General features: G+C 38.2%; 1 protein-coding gene and 1 pseudogene across 6 annotated transcripts in view; one reads left to right on the top strand and one right to left on the bottom strand.

Annotated features, from left to right (window-relative positions):
- The window catches only part of GRIK2 (glutamate ionotropic receptor kainate type subunit 2), a 567,703-nt gene that overhangs the window by 226,688 nt on the left and 319,374 nt on the right, over positions 1 to 21,641 (top strand). The gene's annotated exons all lie outside the window — the stretch shown is intronic.
- LOC132237861 (U2 spliceosomal RNA) lies at positions 21,492 to 21,608 on the bottom strand (annotated as a pseudogene).

The raw sequence follows: 21,641 nt of genomic DNA, 5'->3' as shown, positions 1-21,641 counted from the left end.
TTTAGTTTTATGGCTTCTCTCCCAAATAAGCTGTTCCAGGGGATTCATCTTCTTCAGACTATACCGCCCATCCCCCTGGAACAGGTGCTGGCTTCCAGTAAATGCTCAGTGCATATTTGTTGACTGAATAACTGAGTCAATACTATACAGTTATAGGTCCAAGAACCTATATTTTGACCCAACTACACTTTCACTTAGATTTCAGAGAAAACGTTTTGTTATTTTGTTTGGCGATGTACTTATAATTCTGCATGTCTAGTTGAGAGAGTCCAAAATTTCCTTGTGTTGATCTTAATCTAGTTAATTCTTACCTGCCAGCCTTCTGATAAAGTAAACATAATTACAAAGGAAACCTTGGTGGCTGATAAAAAATATATCTTGACTGTAGGGATAAGTTCATGATATAAAAACTCATCAAATTTTACTCTTTAAATATGTAGACTTTAGGAAAAATTAAAAACGCACACCAAACAGGGACTAATACATCAACTTCTTTTATGTTACAACTGCAGCATTTATGTTAATATTCTGCCCCTATACTTAAAGATTTACAAAATATATCACTAGAGAAAATTGAGGATGACTTTGAGATTCTTGGTCCGTAGGCTATATTAACTTTCCTGCCAGATAGAGAAGTTAAAACTGCTACGTTTGTATCTAGTCAACATTATCTTACAATTTGCAAATTGTAACCAGGAATATATGGTAGGGGCCGGGAAGACAACATAGACATTTGGAGAAGAAATTATCTCCTCACTATTAACAGGGAGAAGAGACAAGGAAGACATAATGCATGAGAGATACATCTCACTAACGATCATCCTAACAAGTGCTGTTGAGAGCTTGCTGCATGCTGGGTACGGTCTAAGTACTTAGCGTGCATTCCTCAGTGGTCTAGTTTCATAACTTGGTTTTATTGTCCTCATATACTAGTGTGGAATCTGAGTTGTAAAGACAGTGAGGAACTTTTCCAAGGTGAAATGCTGTGGTGTTGGGATCAGGATTTGAACGCCAGCGTTGAATCTAGCACTTATGTTCCTCACTACCAACTCTCTGCCTTTACCACAAGTAGGCAAATACCAGCAAACACAACAAGGGCTGATGACAGAATGAAACTAACTGTTGTACATATTGCAGGTTGAGGAGGGACTTAGCAGCTGAAGCTAAATGATAGTCCAGGTCCACAGCTCCTTATGCATGTCTTTATTTTACAGGGCTAAATTGTGATATAGACAATTGGTTGCATGTAGAAAAGTGCTCAGGCCTGCAGAAAGTGTTAAACAAAAGTAATAATATGATATCATCTTTGCAACTTTTACACTCTATGCATTTTTGAGGATTCAAAGTTTTCTCCAAGGCTACAGAAGTGCACATTAAGCCAAGGTTTTATTTTATGAGACATAAGAAACTGCAGCAGACAAACAAAAATAAGAGATAAGCAGAGATGAGTAAATGGTATATAGTGTCTCTAGTTTTACAGAGGATAAAGATTATATCTGCCGCAGCAGACTGTCACTATAAAAAGGATGCATAATGTCTCTTATACAACTCCCTAAGTCATTTGCTTTTTTTCGTACTAAAGATGAATAGCCCCTGCCATACTGTAAAAGGGCAGGCAAAGTAAAGTTAGATCATGGAAAATCTACCTAAATGGCCGGAATACACATTTAATGGCAAGTACATAAAGCATTCAGCATGGAAAGCAGAAGGCAGCATTACATATCACTGTGGTATGAGGCGTACCAATCTCAAGTATCTATGGCTTAGGGCAGAGTTTCTCGTCCTTGGAGGCAGATTAGCTCTTTGTTGTGGAGGGCTGTCGTGTACATTGTGGGATGTTTAGTAGTATCCCTGGCCTCTACCCATCAGATGTCAGTAACAATACCCACCGCTAGTTGTGAAAATAAAATGTCTCCAGACGCTGTCTGTTGTCTCCTGGAGGCAAGATCACCCCTGATGGAGGAACTATAGCTTAGAAGCTATATATAAACTCAATACAATTAGCATTGGGCTGAATGGTGTCTCTATTCATTGTTCACATAAACATTTGTTAGTTACCTACTAAATGCCTATCACCATTCCCAGTTCTCAGAGTACATAGATTTGAATTAAACCAAGGATCACATAAACCATTCATTCAGAATTGCCAAGATTGACTCTAGTATTCCATTAGATTATCAGGCCACAAATTATGGGCTTTATTACCTCATGTCAATGTAGAGCTATTTTAAATGAGTTATCATGTTTTCCCTGGGAAATGGATATGAATATTGACTCAGAAAGCATTTTTAGTGTTTTTTCAAAGTTATAAGTCAAGATGCCTTTGCATTAAGAACATTCAATGGTATCTTGACTTATAACTTTGAAAAAACACTAAAAATACTTTCAGAGTCAATATTCATATCCATTTCCCAGGGAAAACATGATAACTCATTTAAAATATCTTTGCATAGACATGAGGTAAGAATGTTCTTAATGCAAAGATGGATGTGATAAACTAAGGCTTGAGTTCAAAGCTATAAAGATTGTTTATCCATCCCTGATTCTATGTATTTACTGTTTGAGATAATAAGAATATCTTGAATTATTTCTATTGTTAGAGAATTTCAGAAGGAACTAAACATTTGAAATAATTCCCAGAACCATTCTCTTTCTGGAAGCCCCTTTCTAACTACTTTACCCCTCTCCCCTCCTTCAAAAAAGGTAGTTCAGATCCTGGAATACAAACAAAAAAATAAAGAAGCAAATAATAATAGTTTCAGAAACTGTGATACATATTTTTACTTTTGTCATCTTATTTAATCTTGCAGGAAGCACAGAGTAATCACAGAGACCATAGAAGTAAAGAAGTTACATAACTTGCTCAAGGTCACACATTAATTAGTACCCATGACTGGATAAATCTAAGGTCTATGCTTTTGCACTCTACCACTTTTCATTTGGGCCAAAGTAGGTTGGGGTAATATTCATACTGTTTAACAACCAATTTCCTCATGAGATGTTTATCAGTTGAGAATCAACCCTGACTTCCACAGATGATCCAAGGGCCATACCCAAGTAGAGGCCATATTCGAGCTTTTACTTAACATCTCATAAATTATTAGAGCTGATTCGCCTTCCTAATCTAGACAGCCTCCTCACAATAAACTTGAAGTTTTAAAATGTGTAGCAAACAGGCAAATGCGTTTAAAAAATATCCACGGTACCAGCAGGGCCACCATGCTTCAGGGTAGGGCCAGGGAAATCAGACCAAGTGCCAGCCGAGAGTCAAGGGAGAATACCCAGAGGATGAGCCCTGGTATAGGAATGGCTGATGGGCAGCTGAGAAAGGGAAGAAAATGATTGAGAAAGAGGAGGGTGCAGAAGGGTGGAAGTAACCAGCCAAAAGGGTCCTCAGTACCAAGTCTGAGCAGAGGGCACACCTTAGGGCTGCAGATGAGAGCAGTGAAGGCCAGAAGAACCCTTTTGCTGCCCCTAGATCTTCAGGAATGTCTCCTGCGTGAAAACGGATTCAGGGCTCCTTGACAAACTCTTTGAAACAGGGCTTCCTTACAGTGGTCGGCAAACTGCGGCTCGGCAAACCGCGGCTCGCGAGCCACATGCGGCTCTTTGGCCCCTTCAGTGTGGTTCTTCCACAAAATACCAGCTCTTCCACAAGATACTGACTTCTGCGCATGGGCCACAAAGTTTCAATCTCACTGTACATGCACACCCACACGTGGTATTTTGTGGAAGAGCCACACTCAAGGGGCCAAAGAGCCGCATGTGGCTCTCAAGCCACGGTTTGTTGACCACGATTCAGTGAAATGACCATTTCCTTTGACCAAAGCAATCTGAAAGCACTTTGGGCGTCATTCTTAGAATGAATTCAAATACTAAAATTCTCCGTTAGATTCCAGAGCACAGAATTTTCCAGACCACAACTAAAGAGCAAAAGTTTAAAATACAAATACTCTCAAAGAGGAAACATATTAGAAATCAATTAGTAAAGACAGCAATCTAAATGAGCACAAGCCTATCGTTCTCTGACTAAAAGGAGAGAAACAAGCATGCAGTCCACTTGTTTCCTGAAGTGCTAGAGGGGTCACCCAGGAGAGGGGAAGGCTGAGAGGAGAGACTTGGGCAGAGATACATTTTATCCGTTTCCATTTCAGTTTCACCCTAAACAGTGCCTGAGAAAACACTCAGTGGACAAAGGGACGCTATACCAAAACCTGTTTCATGTCATATTTGGGTGTGCTTAAGAACAGCTGATGCAGAGGTGGGGGTACATCAACAGAAAGTCAGTGCGCTCCAAAGAGAAAGTGACAGTCAGGAGCACAGGGTCTCTGAGGAGACTCCAGCCTGAACTTCACACACCTCCGCCCCTCTTTGTTCTATTAGAAATAATCTCTCTTAAGTGGCCCATCATCAATGCCATCGTGATTTTTTCACATTTGCTAAAAGCTTTTCCCTCAGCCCACTTACAATTTTCTCTTTTGTTTCTAAGTATTTAATTCCCTCCCCGCTTTATTTTGCAGTTAACTGACTTGAAACATCTGATATGAACTGGGCCTTACAGACTGATTTCTGCTGTCCTTGGCTACAGCCACCCCCAGCACCTAGAAATAGCCAGTGCAGATGCATTAATTGAGAGGCCCTTCAGTGGGCCATTGTTTTGAAATTTTGTAGACAAAGAAGAAAGAGACCTCCAATTGGAATGAACTCTTTGTATTTTCACTTTTTTTTTTAAAGAGGCAAATGGCTCCCTTTTAAATTCAGAAATATAATGGCATTGAGGCTCTAAATTGTTCTCATCTGAAATGTTTTCCTCCCATCTTCACTTTCCTAGGTCATGATCAATTTTCTCCCAGAATGAATTATTCAAATTGGGTCCGGTCTTCTGGATCCTTAGGGAAAATAATGTCTCTGCACTTTGGGTCTATTCTACTCACTTATCACTTGGCACATTCTGCTTAGTACTGGCAGACATTCCTTTTTTTCAACGCGTAATTTATTTCTCCCAATGGACTGCGAGCTTCTCAAGATGAAAGATCATGAAATTCATTTATTCATTCAACAAGTGTTTTGGAATATCTCCCATGTGCTAGATACGCTCTTTCACCTGAGATACATACAAGAAATAATCAGATCAAATCCCTGCCTCCATTGGGTTTATATTCCAGTGGAGGGAGACAGAAAATAAGTAATCAGTGTCATAAATATGTAGATTACAGAGTGTTAGAAGGTGACAAGTATAACAGAAAAAAAAAAGTACAGCAATGTAGGAGGAATATAACTTATAAATGGAGAAGATTACAATTGTAAATAGGTTGGCCAAGCAAGCCTTGTGGATAAATAGGAAAAGAGCATTACAGGCAAAGAAAATTCTCTAAGGTGGAAAGTTGAAGAACAGAGTTGCCATCACCTGACTCTGGGAAGACTGTGAATGGGACAGAGAGTACAGCTTTGGATATGTTAAGTTTGGGGTTTCTGCAGGCATAGAGGTAGAGATGTGATGGAGTAGGTATTTGGATATAGGCGCCTGGAGATCCAGGAGGGCCTGGGCTGGAAGATACATTTGAGAGTAATATCAAAGCTATAAAACTGGGTGAGATCACCCTAGAAGTGGATGTAAATAATTAAAGAAGAGGGGCTGAGATGAGATGGACCTGTAAAACAGGGGAGAACAAAGAACAGGAAGTGCCCTGTAAATAAAGTGAAGAAATGATATTGAAGGAACATGGAGTGATACTGCTTATCAGTGAAATGAAGGCTGAGATTTGACTGTGGAATTCAGTAGCCTGCCAGGCATTGGTAATCTTAACAAGAGCACTTTTAATTGAGTAGTGGGCACAAAAAACTTAGAGTGAGCTTAAATCAGAATGGGCGAATCAAAGACTGTGAACATAGACAACTTGCTGTGAACTTCTTTATAAAGGAAAGGGACTCGGGGAGGTGATAGCTGGTGTGGAAGCTAGTGCAAGCAAACATTTCCTTAAATCGCAGTATGCTTGTATTCTGAAGAGAATAATAATAACGAAGAAAGGTTTTACACTTCAGGATTGAGAGCATTGTGGCCTTTTGTAACAATAGGAAGGGAATGCTACATGAAGGTAGCATAGCGGTCTCCATGAAGAAGAGACCCAACCTGTGATGGCTTTGATAAGCCCGGTTGGCGAATAGACCTCCAGGGCTTTTCTGTCAGCCGGTTAAGATTGAGAGAGTTGAGATAGAGTTGATGTTTGCCGTAGGAAAAAGGGAGAGAATTGGACAGTGCATGAAGGGAAGAGCCAACAATTCTTAGAAAGGGGACTATTGTGTCACATAATCAAGAAGAGAGACTTGGGGGTTGGGGGAGTGTGTTGTTTCTTGTAATATAAGCCCTCTCCCTGTCTCTCCCACTAATTCCTCAGTAAAAATCTACACGTGCACGTTTTCTGTGGAAATGTCAAAATGTGCTGAAAGTTGTGTCAAGGTTGTAAACATATTCAAAGAGTGAAGCAGAGCCTTCCATGGGAGGGCGCATTGAGGTTACACAGCTGATGTTCACAGCCAGACCTCTGTCATCATCGCTTGCCCCAGGCGCTCTCATGCATTTCGCACCAAATAACCCACTCAGAACATTCTACATGCCTAATTCTTCAAAGTCCTGCCTGGTAACATACACTCCAGACTCCTAACTTCCTTACCTACTTGGTTTTGACTTAGCCTTGCCAGCGGCACAGCCTCTGATTATCTTCCCCTAAACCCCCTCATCTCATATTTTCTCCCTGCTCAATGCCAGGGAGATAGAACTATTTGCACTTCCCCAAACTTGCCATGCTCTCACCAATGCCTCTGCACAGGAAGTTAGCTCTGCCTGACATGTTTTTCTTTTCCTCCAAGAGTCAAGCCTCCCTCCTAGCCTGTTTAACTCATGATCCTTTAAAATGTCATCTAAAACATTAATTTACTAGACAGTTGTCCCTGCCTCTGCACTACCCTCATGGTAGTACTAACCACAGTACATTGCAGCTCATGGTTTCATGTCTGTCTGCCCCCTTTAACTGTGAGGTCTCTATCATCTTGGATCCCATGGTGTTCTATGTACTTAGAATAGAGCTGTTACATAGTAGATGCTTAATAAATTATTATCATAATTGAATAAATATGTAAGATCAAGATTTGTGAATACCAAGGCAGATAGCCTAACAATATTTTTTACTTACTTTAGTCAGATATAGAGTTCACCTGCTGCACTGAAGTAAGTTCACTGTGTCTCTGGTACCCACAACTATACCAACTTACAAGTGGATCCTAATGTTTTGTTTTATGTTTGACTTTTTCCCTCAGTCTCCTGTTGAAATTAAAGTCTGATTGCTTTTGAATTATAACTAATTTGTTGGGGTTCTAACTTCCAGCTTAATTATTTCTGCTGCTCTCTGATCTCTACTTCTGTGCTTCCTGCTGGTTGAGTCTTTCTTTCCTCAGTGGGTAGTTGGCCTAGGATCTGGAAAGCCTGAATGACCAGTACATGGAGATTGCACAGCTCTGCTGCTACTAAACTGCTTAGCCCTACTCCTCACATACCCTGTGACACACCCAAGACCAACATGAGATCAAACTTTATGATTTGGAATTAGGCTTCAAATTAGGATGAAGGTCTATCCTATTATTACATTACCCAGCCATGCTACTTTCAACTTACACTTACACTTCGTTCCTCTCCTGCCCCCCCAAAGTGTCAGTATGCCTCATGCCTGAGGCCTCTGTACCAATCTTCTGACATTGATTCTGCCACTGCTCCCACCGTCTGAAACCATTCTGCATGTCCAACCCATGCCCCTACCTCCCTCTTCTCTGAAATCTCTCTCAGCTCTTCTTTGTTGACAACTTCATGTTTTTATTGCAGTTTTAAATTTTATCAAGAAGTTGAAATAGCACAGGACACATATATGGGTATTAAATGCCCTAATGTTACTAACTTTGTTGAATATATGAAAATTATAGCTAAGGAATGTCAGATGACAAAATCAGTGATTCTTACTCTCAGTTCTAGAAGTTAACAGTTTTAGGAGGCTACTGACTTTAAGATAACTAATGTCCATTCCTTCCCCTAACACTCAAGCTCAGAGGTTTCCTTCAATTGTCTAAGAAGGTTTAAACACATTTTCCATTCAGCAAAATTGCAAAGAGCATTTTAGATCTGAGCACATGGACTACAGAGTCTCTATTCTGCCCAGAATGTCTGGTACATGAATTCTTAGTGGAGTAGAGATTTTTCCAGGAACTTATCTCACCTATCATGAAAATGGCTAAATGCTCCTCATAAGGAAGATTATTACCTAGATATTTTGTCAGGTTTGGCAAAAAGAAACCAATTAGCCTAACCTAAATGTACTCATTTTTACCACCTAGTCTTTAAAATAATTGCTTATAAGAAAAAATAGCTGTATCAATGAATACAAATTCAAGCTCTGCCATTTATTATTAGGTTTAAACTACTTTCAATTGGCTCAAATCCCTGTGCCTCATTTTCCTGTCTATAAAAATTGTCTCAGAACTTTTGTTAAAAATTAGTAAAACACAATTTTTGTACTTAGTGTGTGATCATAAATGTTAACAAATATCATTTTAAAAATCTTTTGAGTTGCAAAAATGAAAAGAATCAATTATCAGCTTGTTTTTTACTTTCTTTTTTATGTTTAGAATAAATATCAAATTATCAAAAGGCAACATTCAATTAAGAGATGGCAAGATAGCATCATGTTAATAAGAAACAGGAGCAAAGGACAATGTATAAATATCTAAAATATATGTGTGTTTGGAGGTGAGGTGCTAATTAGACTATGTATTCAGCAGTTCTACATGGAATGACAATTAAGGGCTACTTAATATCAGTCATGATAGAGGCTATGCAGTGCATTAGGTTATTGTTTGAGAAGGACTTAATAGAGAAGGACTCCTCTTTCATCTAACAATTATCCCGGTCAATGGAGCTCAGTGGTTGAGCATCTACCTATGAACCAGGAGGTCATGGTTTGATTCCTTGTCAGGGCACATGCCCAGGTTCCATCACCAGTAGGGGGCATGCAAGAAGCAGCTGAATAATTACTCTCATCATTGATGTTTCTCTCTCTCCCTCTCTCTTCCTCTCTATAATCAATAAAGTATACATTTTTTAAAAGGCAGAAAATTTTAGTTTACTTATGGAAAAGTGGGATGAATTTGAAGAGCAATAGAAATGACATTATAATCAGAAAGGAAACAGAGAAAAAGATCAAGATAATAAAATTAAAAAAAGTTTAACCTCTAAAAATATTTTGGAATAGAAAATTAATATAAGATTTATGATTAACTATATTAGAAATTTTTTTTTATGACAAATACATATCAAATAGAATAGTTTTACTGCCTAAACTCAGGGGTAGACACAATTTAAACTTCAGCACAAGTCAATGAACTCTATATGTGCCATTGTCACTGTTGGGGGTTGGAGTTAAGTACTTTGGGCATACTTTGAAATTAAGTTTCCCTCTGAGAGTTAAAACTTTGAAGTCAATACAATACATAATGAATCAGAATGAAAAGTTGTAAAGCTATCTTAAGGACAGAATGCCTCCCAGATAAGAAGGATTTGATTAGCTCCCATTTCAGGGTATTAACATACTGAAAGAAAGAATGTGTCCATTGGAAAAAGGATTGATTAGACACTTGAGTTTCTTAAAATGAGACTTACACAAGAAAACACAGATGACACATCGAAAAAGTGTTCATGGGAAATAAATTCTTAGCTGATTTACTACCAATAAGACTAGGCTTATTGAATTCCGGATGCAAAGATTGAGTACTGGATTTGGAGAAAGACTTCCGGGATTTGAATATGGCTTTGGGACTTTGAACATAACCCAGACAACAGTGCCTTCACCTCATCTGCAAATTGGGTCAGACAATAGTACCTCTTTACAGAGTTCTTAAGGCTGAACCTCAAATCCTCAGTAAATGCTTTCTATAATAATTTTATTCATTGGGCCAACTCCCTTTGTTCTGATTCCAAATTAATATTAATCAACCTTCAGATTACAATATGCTTTCTCATGTAATTTGAGAATGCAGTGGCCATGCAATCAAGTATCACCATGGTTGTGACAGATATATATGTCGTTATAAATGAATAGATTGGATTTTTAGTGTTATATGTCACTCTAGTGATCTTGATTAATGTAAGTCTATTAAGTTAGCAATGTGACATAGGTTTCAGAACAACCCGAAGGTCTTTCAAACTAAAGTGAAAATTCAAAAATTTCACATGCATTTCCTCAGTTAAGGTGCAATTAAATTCAATGACACTTTTCATTATAAGAAATTCTGTTTCCAGAAACATAAATGATAGAAAATGCATACAGATATGTGGTAGGACATTAGGGTGAGGGAGAGTGTAGAGAGAATGCCTTCTGCTCTTCTCTCACTTATGCTAATAGAGGCTTAAATACAAGACAACCTCCCTTTTAGTAATATCTTGCACTATTTTACCACCCCAAAATCCATCCTTACAAATACCATCAAAGTGATCTTTGAACAACAACAACAAAAATCTGTTGATAGCAATCTTCTTAATTTCTTCAGTGATCCCATAGTGGGCAGGGGTAGTACACCTAAATCCCCAACTTCCCAGCTTTCTCACCCACAGAAGTGGGACGCAGGCAGTGATGTTCATATCTTAAAGTGATTATTTGCTCCTGACTGCAGTTGATTGGACTAAGGTCTACACAGTTGGTGTGAACCCTTTCTCTTCAGAAATTTGTAATTGGGACCAAGAAAGGTTAACTGGGCTCTGCCAGCTGCTAGACTTATAAGAAGTACACTTAGGAGTGAATTTGAAGGATGGCCATGTCTCCTGTGTGAACTGTGTGGCAGAGAAAGCTGGTCTTGTTAGAAAGAAAAGACTAAAGCAGGCATGCAAAAAAGGAGCAGAGGCATAAAAAGGGTGTTTTTTTTTTCCAGAGCCTCTTTCTACTTTTTCTGTTTCTAAGGAATGACTGAAATCCCATACTTGGGTTTCATGAAACTACCTGAAATGTTCTAATCTACTCTCCTTTTGTGCTTTAGCCAGCCTGGATTGTTTTTGTCTAAAATACTTGCAACTATGAAGTTCCTTCTCATAGAAAGTACAATTTGATATGGTGTCTTTCACAATTGGCTGTTGCCTCACACTGGTCCAGATTCACCTCCCACTATTTCCAGCTTATACTTGAAGTTCCAGCACTACCAACCAAAGAACTCACAGGTCTTTGTGAACTTTCCATACTCTCACATCATCATATCTTGTACATGCAGTTTCTTCTTCCTTCAATACCTGTCCATCCATTTCCACTTGCCACATGGTTGCCCATCTTGGGCATCCTATCCCTACCACTTCCATTACACTTTAGAGACACTCCCATCATTGCTCCTAATTCATTGTAGAGAAATGATTTACATGTCTCTCTTCCCACTATCTTTTAATCTCAAAATAGCAGATACCTTTTATATTATTGGATTTCATTTTTACATTCCAAATTCAAAGCACATAGTATATGCTGTTGTGAATTCCTGATATATTCACATTTTTAAACCTTTTATGAGATAGGATACATGTTTAAAGAGCACAATTGCTGAAGGCATTGGAAGCTAATGGTATTCTTTTCTGGGACAAAAATATAAAATCTGAGCTTCTTAAGAGTCACATTCTACTTGGTATTTATATCAGCACATAGTAGTTCTGGTAATTATTGTTAGTCGTGGGCCCACCATGTAAGCTTCTTAAGCTGTTTCAACAGTGTCTACTTTAAATTATATTTGATGCATTAAGTGGTAGGATAAAACGGGCAACAGCAGTATCCTGGGACAGAGCCAGAAAAGGAGCTATGAAGGATGATTTGCCACTCGATAACTGCACGGACCTGGACACAAGTGAGGATTTAGCAACAGCAGGTACCTAATCAGCTACTGTCTGGGAGCTGACTCTGGGTTATCACAGGCTGAGAGGGCAGTTAGAGTGACAGAAGGACAGGGGCTCATCTGAGCAGAATTGTCTCCAGGCAAAGGAACCTGCTATGTGGCCTTCAGAATTGGACAATGAGTCTTGCTGGGGGCGGGTAGCATTGCCAGGACAGCAGGCGATAACATATCTAAGATGCAGGATGAAGAAGCTGTGAAGTGAGAGGAGGACTGAACAGAATCCCCGGTTTGCCCAGAATGTTCCTGGGGAATGCTCATCCTGGTCTAATTACTACACACTTATATCACTTACATCTCTTACTTAGACTCTCTCAAAAGGGCCCCAGTTTGTGAAAAATAATAAAATAATTTTAATTTTAAACAACTATTGAATCGCAATATTACCAAACTCTGATCACAAACCAAAGTGCAGTTATCCTGTTTAGAAAGTTTCTAGGATGCTGCCATGATGTATGTCTGGGCTGTGTTTGTGTGTTTGCCCAGAATCCCTGAGGAAATCTTAGTCTCTCTGCTTCAGGCAAGGCTCACTTTCTTCCCCCCACCACCCACAGATGCATCCAATGTCAGCCCTTTTCATACCAAATAACCCCAATCTGGGTCACACAGGGTCCTTCATGGGATTTTGACAAGAATTTCAAAGAAAATATCTCTTTAAGGGTATGAGAGTCTGTTGATTATCTGTGCCATGGGATAAATGAAGGGAACGCAGAGGAAGAGAGAACTGAGCAACAAAGAATTCCTGCCTGTAAGCATGCCTGGAGTTTGTTTTCAGTTATGGGAGGCAGCGAGTTCCCTTTTTGCTCAGGGTAGTGTGAATTGGGTCTGTGCATCTTACCAAAAGAGTTCTGACGATATAGCTGTCTTCTCATTAAACTGTCCAGCCTGTTACCTGCTCTGTCTGATTATACCAAGCATAGGCCTACATTCCCCTGCTGTACAAAACGGACAGATTAAAATTTGATGATAGGACGGATCTAGAGCTGGGCCAGCCTAGGGCAAAGCCGCTAATTGTGACTATGGTACCCTCACTGAGCACAATCCCACGTTACCTGGGCTGGAAATCAGTCAGTATATCCTTATACACTCATGAATTGGATGCATCAAATTTTCATAGCAGTCAGGAAAGAAGAATTAAAATTTAACACTAAGTCTGTTGGCTTCTCACAAACTGAAGCATTCTGGATAGAATTGATTTTGGTACTTACTGAACTTAGACCCCAAGGCCTTAGAGGCCAAGGGATCTTAGCCTTAGCGCAGTGAAAAGCCCTGTTTATGTTTTAATAATGGCATAATTGCTTTTCCTCATGGCAGTGAGAGAAGAAACAGGGAAATCCTATTTTGGTATTGACTTTAGGAGTAACACTCAGGCGGGCAGCCCCTGCTTTGCAGGGAACACCAATGCACTCCATGTAACAATTCAGCCTGGGGAAAGCTGTGACCAATTAGGAGCCTCATGGGGTAGCGTGGAGCTGGCCTTGCATTCAACTTCAAGCTAGTCTTGGACCGAGCCTCAAGCCCAAGGTAGCAATTTTTGGCATTCTCTGTACATTCCTTTCCCATTATTCCTGTTGCTTCTCCTGCTCTGAAGTTGAGACCTCTGGTTATAGCCCTGAGACCTTGCCTAGCAGTATTGCATTCTGCTGTCTGTACAACTTTCTTTAGATGGAATGATTATCTGGAAGTACTTGGCCTAGAAAATCACAAGCCACTGTTTTAATGTACGTTATACATTGGAATTCTTTGTGTATTGAGTCAAGCCAAAGGACAACATATTTCCACGGCCACTGACTATAGTTCCATTCATCGGCTCCCATAGTTCTATGCCTGTACTAAAATTGTTCTTCATGCTCCTGCATTCTTCATTCCCACTTTTCTATCATAAAATGGTCCAGACACTGTACGTACCAAACTTATGAAATAAGCCCTCTAGTCATTGAGCTATTACCAGATGTACCCGAATATACAAATATATAAGGGCAATGTTACTTAGGAGACTTTAATCTATTTGAGAGGTCAAAGTAGCTCAATTCAGTGTGTTAGAAGTAGTAAGAGTAGGTAGCTTTTTTATATATTTTGAAGAAGGATCCAATAGGATTTTATAATCCATTGGATGGAAGGTGTGTTAGAAAGAGAAGAATCAAATATGTCACTAGGTTTCGGGCCTGAGTACCTGGAATGATAAGAGTTGCCATTGTCCTACTTGGGACAACTGAGGGAGGAGATATTTCAGAGGGTGGAGAGATGAAGGGCCAAGTATCTACTATAAATCAGAGTTGGCATGTTGCATTAGTCAGGTGTCTTTAAGGACACCTTCACTTCTGACACCAATTGCAAATTCAAGGGTATTCAAGATCACCTGCAAGTTTGATAATTCACTAGAACAACTTACAGAATGATTGACTGCTGTTATACTGTTGTGATTTATAACAAGAAAAGGATACAGATTAAGATCAGCCAAGAGAAAAGACACATGGGGCAAAGGTCACGGGAGTCCACACTCAGGGGTTCCAGTGCCCTCTCCCCGTGGATTTGTGAATAGTGCTAACTATTGCCAGCAACACTAAGTGACAATATGCATGGAATGTTACCAACAAGAAAGCCCACCTGAGTCTTGGTGTCCAGAGTTTTTGCTGGTGCTTAACCATGCAGACATGGCTGAGCACTGGCCTGGCTGACCCTCCAGAGATCGATAACCTCACAACTCAAACACCTACTACAAGTCACATCATTAGACCATCCTGTATAACACAAGGGCCCCAGATAACAAAGACGTTCTTGTCAGGCAGGACATTCCAAGGACTTAGACATCACCTCCCAAGAGCCTCTAGCAAAGGCCAGACTTCTTTGGGGATAAGGCTAATTTATTACTGCATAGTTGTGAAACAAGAGAGTGCATTTAAGAGTCCAGATTTCAGGGAAGTGTTCTGGCAATAGATAGAAATTTGGTAGTCATCAGCATATAGATAGAGTATTAATTAGGTTCCAAACGGGAAGCAGAACTGATTTAGATACTTGAAATGGAGAAATTTTGATAGAGACCACTCACAAGACTGCAAACAGGATTTGGGGAGCAAACAGGGCCTATTGGAGCACACACAGGCCTGCAATATCTGGGGTCCAAGAGAGAAGTACATACCATAAACTCGTGAAAAGGATTAATCTGTGCCAGGCACAGTATCAAGTGATTCAAATGATTATTAGCTCATTTGATTTTCTCCTATATGTTAATAACTATTATCATATTTTTATATATGAGAAAACTAAAGTTTAAAAGATTTAAATACCTTTGTCTGTAGCCACTCAAGAGAAAGTTAATGAGGCGGGTGTGGACTGCCATGCCACTGTATGGTTCGGAAATTTCACAGCATGCTGCAACACACAGCATTGACCTTTGGGTTTTAGCCTCTCTTCACGACTTACCTGCTAACAGTTACTCTGTAATTGCCTGTTGGTGACTCCCTCACCCAGGCCTTACTAAGAGGCATCTGTTTTGCTAGATCAGTTCTGTAGTATTTGTGATGTGGACTTGACAAATGTCAGCCAAGCAGAAATAACAAAAACATCATGGTCAGACTCTGCTACAGAGAAATGTCAACAAAGAGGTAAATTATATTTCCCAGGGAAATAGAAGCAGAGTAGTGTGTATGGGTGTGCATATGTGTGCGCATGTGTGTGTTTATGTGTATTATGTGTCAGAGTGAGTTTTCAGGATTTGAGGTTATTTGAGGAGAGGAAAATATAGAATTGTAACAAGTCACTTCAAACTATAAATTTGTACACTTGTAAAATATTTGCAGGAGACTGCATGTCAGAATTCCTCTTTGGACTTTACTTGTTTGAATGCATTATGGTTCAGGATTAAACCATTCAGGTCCTGGCTTCCTTAGAGATCAGGATGCCTAAAATGTATGGTTGGCATTGTATTATTTTCCATTTTGAAGTATAGAAATGCTTTTCTATCAATAAAAATATAATGGATAGGATTTGATGATACAAAAAATAAGCAGGAGATTTTAATATAGGGATGACCTTTACATGATGCTATCATGCCTAGCTCACCACCCCAGTTCCAATCCCTATTGAAACATGCCCCTGAACACAGAATTAGTATGAAAATCATTATCAACACAATGTTCTTCACATTCACATGCTGAGATTACAATTAAAATTCATTTGCTACTTAAATTTCAATATATCAAACTAAAGTACTTTTATTTTATTTTTAAACTAGAGGCCCGGTACACAAAATTCATGCACTGGGGAGGGGGTTGTACCCTCTCACAATCCAGCACTGCTGACTCCCAACTGATTGCCTGCCTGCCTGATTGCCCCTAACCGCTTCTGCCTGCCAGCCTGGTCACCCCCAAACCACTCCCCTGCCAGCCTGATTGATGCCTAACTGCTCCCCTGCTGGCCCGGTTGCCCCCAACTTCTCTCCCCTGCCAGCCTGGTTGCCCCTTACTGCCCTCTCCTGCAGGCCTGATCTCCCACAACTGTCCTCCCCTACCAGCCCTCTTGTGGCTGTGGGCACTGCCTTCTTTGAGGGCGTGACAGTCAATTAGCATATTCCCTCCTTATTGGCTGTGGGTGCCACCATCTTTGAGGGCGGGACAGTCAATTAGCATATTCCCTCCTTATTTGTTCTGGGCATCACATTCTTTGCGATGGCGTGAAGGTCAATTAGCATAGTTCCTCTTTATTAGATAGGATATTTTGATTTTTGAATTTCTTAGGCTCTAGCATACTTTAAAAATACAAAAAATCTCAGAAAGAGAGGAGCCAATCCCTGTCTAGAAAGTTACTGTTAGGATTTGAAGGTTTTTTCAGGAGATCAGCCCTCTAATTTTACTTTATATCACCAACTTTCTCTCTTCAAACAAGATGAAAGAGCTTTGGAAGCTTCGTCTTCCCTTCCTCTCCTCCCTTCTTTTCCTAGACCCCAGTGTTCTTTATTTTTTATTTCCCTAGTACTGATGAACAAATTCACCTAACCCCAGAAAAGGAGGGCTCACAGAAATTTGGAGACAAACATTTTTGTAGTGCCAATCTACCTCTCCTGTCAAAACCATTTAAAATTTTTAAAAATTATGATTAGCTTTCTTCTCTATATTTAGAGTATTACCAAACATTACAAAATCCATACCCGGTCTACATATTCTATCAAGTTTTCTTTAAAACGTTCTGTAGTACAAATAAAACATCCTAATATAAATAACTCGAAACATTATTCTTTGACCTCTCAATGAATGGTCCTTTCTCAACTAAAAAAAAAAAAAAAAAGGGTGTGTGTGTGTGTGTGTGTGTGTGTGTGTGTGTGTGTGATGAACCATTGAATGTAGATGAGTCATTTTTGTATCGTTTATTATACAGTGCACTTTTGGGGGAAGTCTGGCCTGCACAGAGACTACATTTGCTGAAATGATAAATAAGGCTGTTGAGTAAGCCAGGTGGCAAAGCTCTAGTTTGTGGGCTGCCCAAATCAATACCTGGGGATGGGGGGAGACATGGGACTCCCTTCCTGGGGCCTGGAGAGGCTGGGCCTGTGGAGAGGTTGTGTGATTGATCTTTTTGGAAGGAAGCGCCAGCTGGAGTGTGCACAAATGGCTCCTTCTGGAGTCTCCTTAAAAGCTAAATTGATGGAAACTTTTGAAAAGAGCAGCTCAGACCTCTATTCCCTGTAAGCACAAGATAAACCTTGATTTCAGCTATTGTAAAATAACTGAAAGTGGAAAGAGGTTAAAAAAATATACTATCTGTGAAGGAATTAGAGGCAGTAGAATGTTACTCATCTTCCAAAATAAAGTGATAATTGCAATGCGCAGCTCTTCTTTGTTAGAAGCTTTTCAGAAACCCATCTGTGCAGATTGTTTCTTTTTTATTACCATTACATCAACTAATTGCATTAGGGAAAAGTGGGCATTTTAATTAAAAGGCTGTTTTAAGGAGTTATAATTCTACTCTTTCATTAAATAACCTAACCAGGTGCCAAATTGGCTAAACTATTTTTCTGAAACTTGTTCTTCGGAAATTATTTGTTTTAGCCACATTTTCAATAAAATAGACTTTTTCCTTTTATTTCATCTCAGAGATGGGTCCCTTTATTTCTCCATTTTGATCAAAGGCCCCATAGGACAAGACTGCATGTAAACCATTTAAATACTTTGAGAGGCTCACTTTTTTTTCCCCTAAAAAAGGGGGAAAACTCTTTTGTTTTTTTTACAAAGAATGCATATTCAGTTCTATATGATGATGAATTTGATTAGGGTGATCTTTTCAGGAATTACTATTTTTAGAACATTGTTAGTTGCAGGAGGATATTGGGGGAGGTAGGAAGACCGACAGAGATCTGCAGAGGAAAATACATAGCCAGTATTGTAATTGGAATATATTCCTTTCATTTACGCCCATTTTACTATGGAGAAAACACCATCCACATACAGGATGCCATCCAATTACTTATATCAAATAGGTAGGTAAGCATCTGTTCTTTGGATATTTTGAATGCATCTTCCATTTTGTCACTCCTCTTATTCTTCCAAAGTGTTCTAAATAACAGGTTTGGGACAGACATTTGTATCTAAATGTCAGATAATGAGGAAGACAAAGAACCTAGAATGAGCATATAGATTAAAAAGGAGGCAACACCCCAGGGCACATCAATGAATGCTTAGAAGCCAAGAGAGATAGAAGTGCTTAGACTTCTGAGTACAGGAGATGATGGAAAGCTGTAACTTAAAACTATGATGCTGCTCTGAGGATTCAAATAGGTGTCCAGGTTTCTGCTCTCTGATGCTATTGAACCACCTTTATTCCAAAAACTGATTGTGAAAAACATTTTAGGAACAACTTTTGTATTAAAAAATGCCAAAGTCAAACTTGATATCATGCAGTTGAGACTGAATACCTAATATAACTTCAGTCATAGTGTTTATCAGTGAAACAGTGTCTGCCACATAGAAGACATGCAGTAGATCTATGTTGAATGAAGACATTTCACTTAAATTCTTCACTAGGAAATGGCAGTTCCTAGTAGCAACAGTTATTTTCTTAGATCTTTGATATTATTCCCCAGGGAAGTGGGCAAACTGAAATCTGTTACATTAATGCCAGCTGGGATGTATATGTGTGAAGAGAATAAGTAAACATTTATTGTTTTATGGCTCCAGGGACTATCCACATGAGTTCTTAAGAGACTTGAATATCCTTGGCAGTATTTATACTTAAGGCGAACTTCACAAATACTCTTGATGGATTTTGTTCTTCATAAAATTTATGTTTTTGAGTTAGTTGAGCTTTTTCAACTTAAAAAACTGCTAGACTAATTTGTAACTATATAACCCCTTTCCTTTGGTAATAAGTTCATCTCTTAAAAAATTGATTAAAATATTGTTAGGTTTTCAGTCTAAATCAGTGTCAAATACCTTCTAAAACAGACTTAATAACTAGCACATTAAAAAAATAACTATATTCTTCCTATGTTAATAAAAATAACACCAATGACACCTGCCACTTATTGAGAATCTAATATATGCCAGTTTCTTTTTTTTGGTGTTTTATATATTAATACATAGATGGTTTTATCCTTTTACACAGATCATAGATTTTTGAACTGAGATTCAAATACAATACCCAGGCTATTTTTTGTTATGATAGGCCAACTCCCCTAAGTCTACATTTAACTTGCACAAAATCTTGTGAGGTAAATAAGCCAAGCGCAGCTTGCTCTTCTTTCTTCAGCTAAAGCTACTGACCAGGTATTGATCAGTCTGTTTTATATAAATAATTTTGTTAGAATAATGAATATTTCCAGCTATGAAAAATTTAGGGATAATCCAATCGAATAATTCTTAGACATTTTGGTTTTAGTACTTCACATTCTTAATATTTCATGATTATATCTAAAAGAACTTATGTGTTATATTTACTGATACCATATTCAAAATAAAAATCATACATTTAAAATACATATTGATTCATTTAATAATGGCAATAGTAAACCCATTATTTAATCACATAAATAGCATATTTTTAATGAAACATACCTATATTTTCCAGAGCAAACAAACAACAAACAAAAAACAGTGAGAAAAGTGGCATTGCTTTATATTATCATAAGTCTCTTTAATATTTGATTTAATGGGAGTTAGCTAGATTTTCATATCTGTTTTCTCATTCAATCTCTTGTAACATCATACATTTTGTAACCTCTAGTACACTCCACTTCACACATGAGAGGTAATGAGAGTAAAAAAGCCAAATAATCTCTTAGTTTTATTATGAAAACGTAAGGATGTAAGGGTCTGCGGACCACACTTTGAACTGCTGATCTACCATGGAAACTAAAGTTTCCTCTGGATCTGGTACTTTCATACATGCTTTGAAAGATTTTATAAGTCCAATGTTAGCCGAAACCAGTTTGGCTCAGTGGATAGAGCGTCGGCCTGCGGACTGAAAGGTCCCAGGTTCGATTCCGGTCAAGGGCATGTACCTGGGTTGCGGGCATATCCCCAGTAGGAGATGTGCAGGAGGCAGCTGATCGATGTTTCTCTCTCATCGATGTTTCTAACTCTCTATCTCTCTCCCTTCCTCTCTATAAAAAATCAATAAAATATATAAAAAAAATAAGTCCAATGTTAAACTCTGCTACAAATAAGCAGGTGGTATATGTAGCAGATATTTTTATTTTTACCTTTGTACAGCTCAATTTTATGTATATACTAAATCATGTAATCTGTACTCATTATATACATGTTAATTCTCTAGACTGAATTGTATTGCTTAAAGGGTACATTTAATAGCAATTAATTATATACTATTTACTTTGTTATATTAATAAATATTTAAATTTGTAAAACAAAATGAACTAATAATACTATACTTTGTAAGTTATACCATCATTATTTGGATAATTTTAAATGGCAAAATTGTAAAATAATCTACAATAAAGTAATTTTTATGGGATGCTATTTTAAAAGCAAAAGATAGTAGATAAGTTTCAGTTTGGATGTTTTTTAAATTGTATGTCTTATTTGTGGATGAAAATAATTGGTTAAGTTAATTTTATTGTTAGCTATGTTGCACTATATTAAAGTGCACACGGCATAAATATATGAGAATAGATTATTTATTTTAAAACTTTTATAATTGGATTTTAGTCTTTAGATCTTATATATTTTAATAAATGATAGGTTTTTAGTTATAATGATTTGTTCCAGGTTAGTTACTTACAAATCTATTCCTTTATTATTATTGTCATATTAATATTTATGAAAATAGCTTTTCAGGGAAGATAGAAATGGAGAAATAAAAATATAGAAATAAAATGGAAAAAGAGGTAGGTGGATAAGAAGAAAGAGTAGAAAGAAGAGAAAAGGAAATTGCTAATTTGGTTCAAGCTTGAATATAATTGGATGATCCTTTTTTCTTATCAAGCTCTTTTATATATTGTGTCTTTTGTATCAGTTCCTAAAGGGGTTTCATTACTTGAAGTTTGTATAAAGGAATACAGTCAATTATTTTTCTTTGTTATTTTTAAGTGCATGACATTTCTATGACCTATTAAATATGTGTCTACTAGTTTGATTTAGTTTTTAAACTGATAAGAACAGATACTACACTTGATCTTAGCCAAAAGGCCGAGAAGCGATGATTTAGTTTTTAATGTAATCAAGAGCTACTGC

Source organism: Myotis daubentonii, chromosome 6 (genome assembly GCF_963259705.1).
Source record: "Myotis daubentonii chromosome 6, mMyoDau2.1, whole genome shotgun sequence".
Taxonomy (NCBI): Eukaryota; Metazoa; Chordata; class Mammalia; order Chiroptera; family Vespertilionidae; genus Myotis; species Myotis daubentonii.
This window is presented reverse-complemented; position numbering and strand designations above follow the sequence as displayed.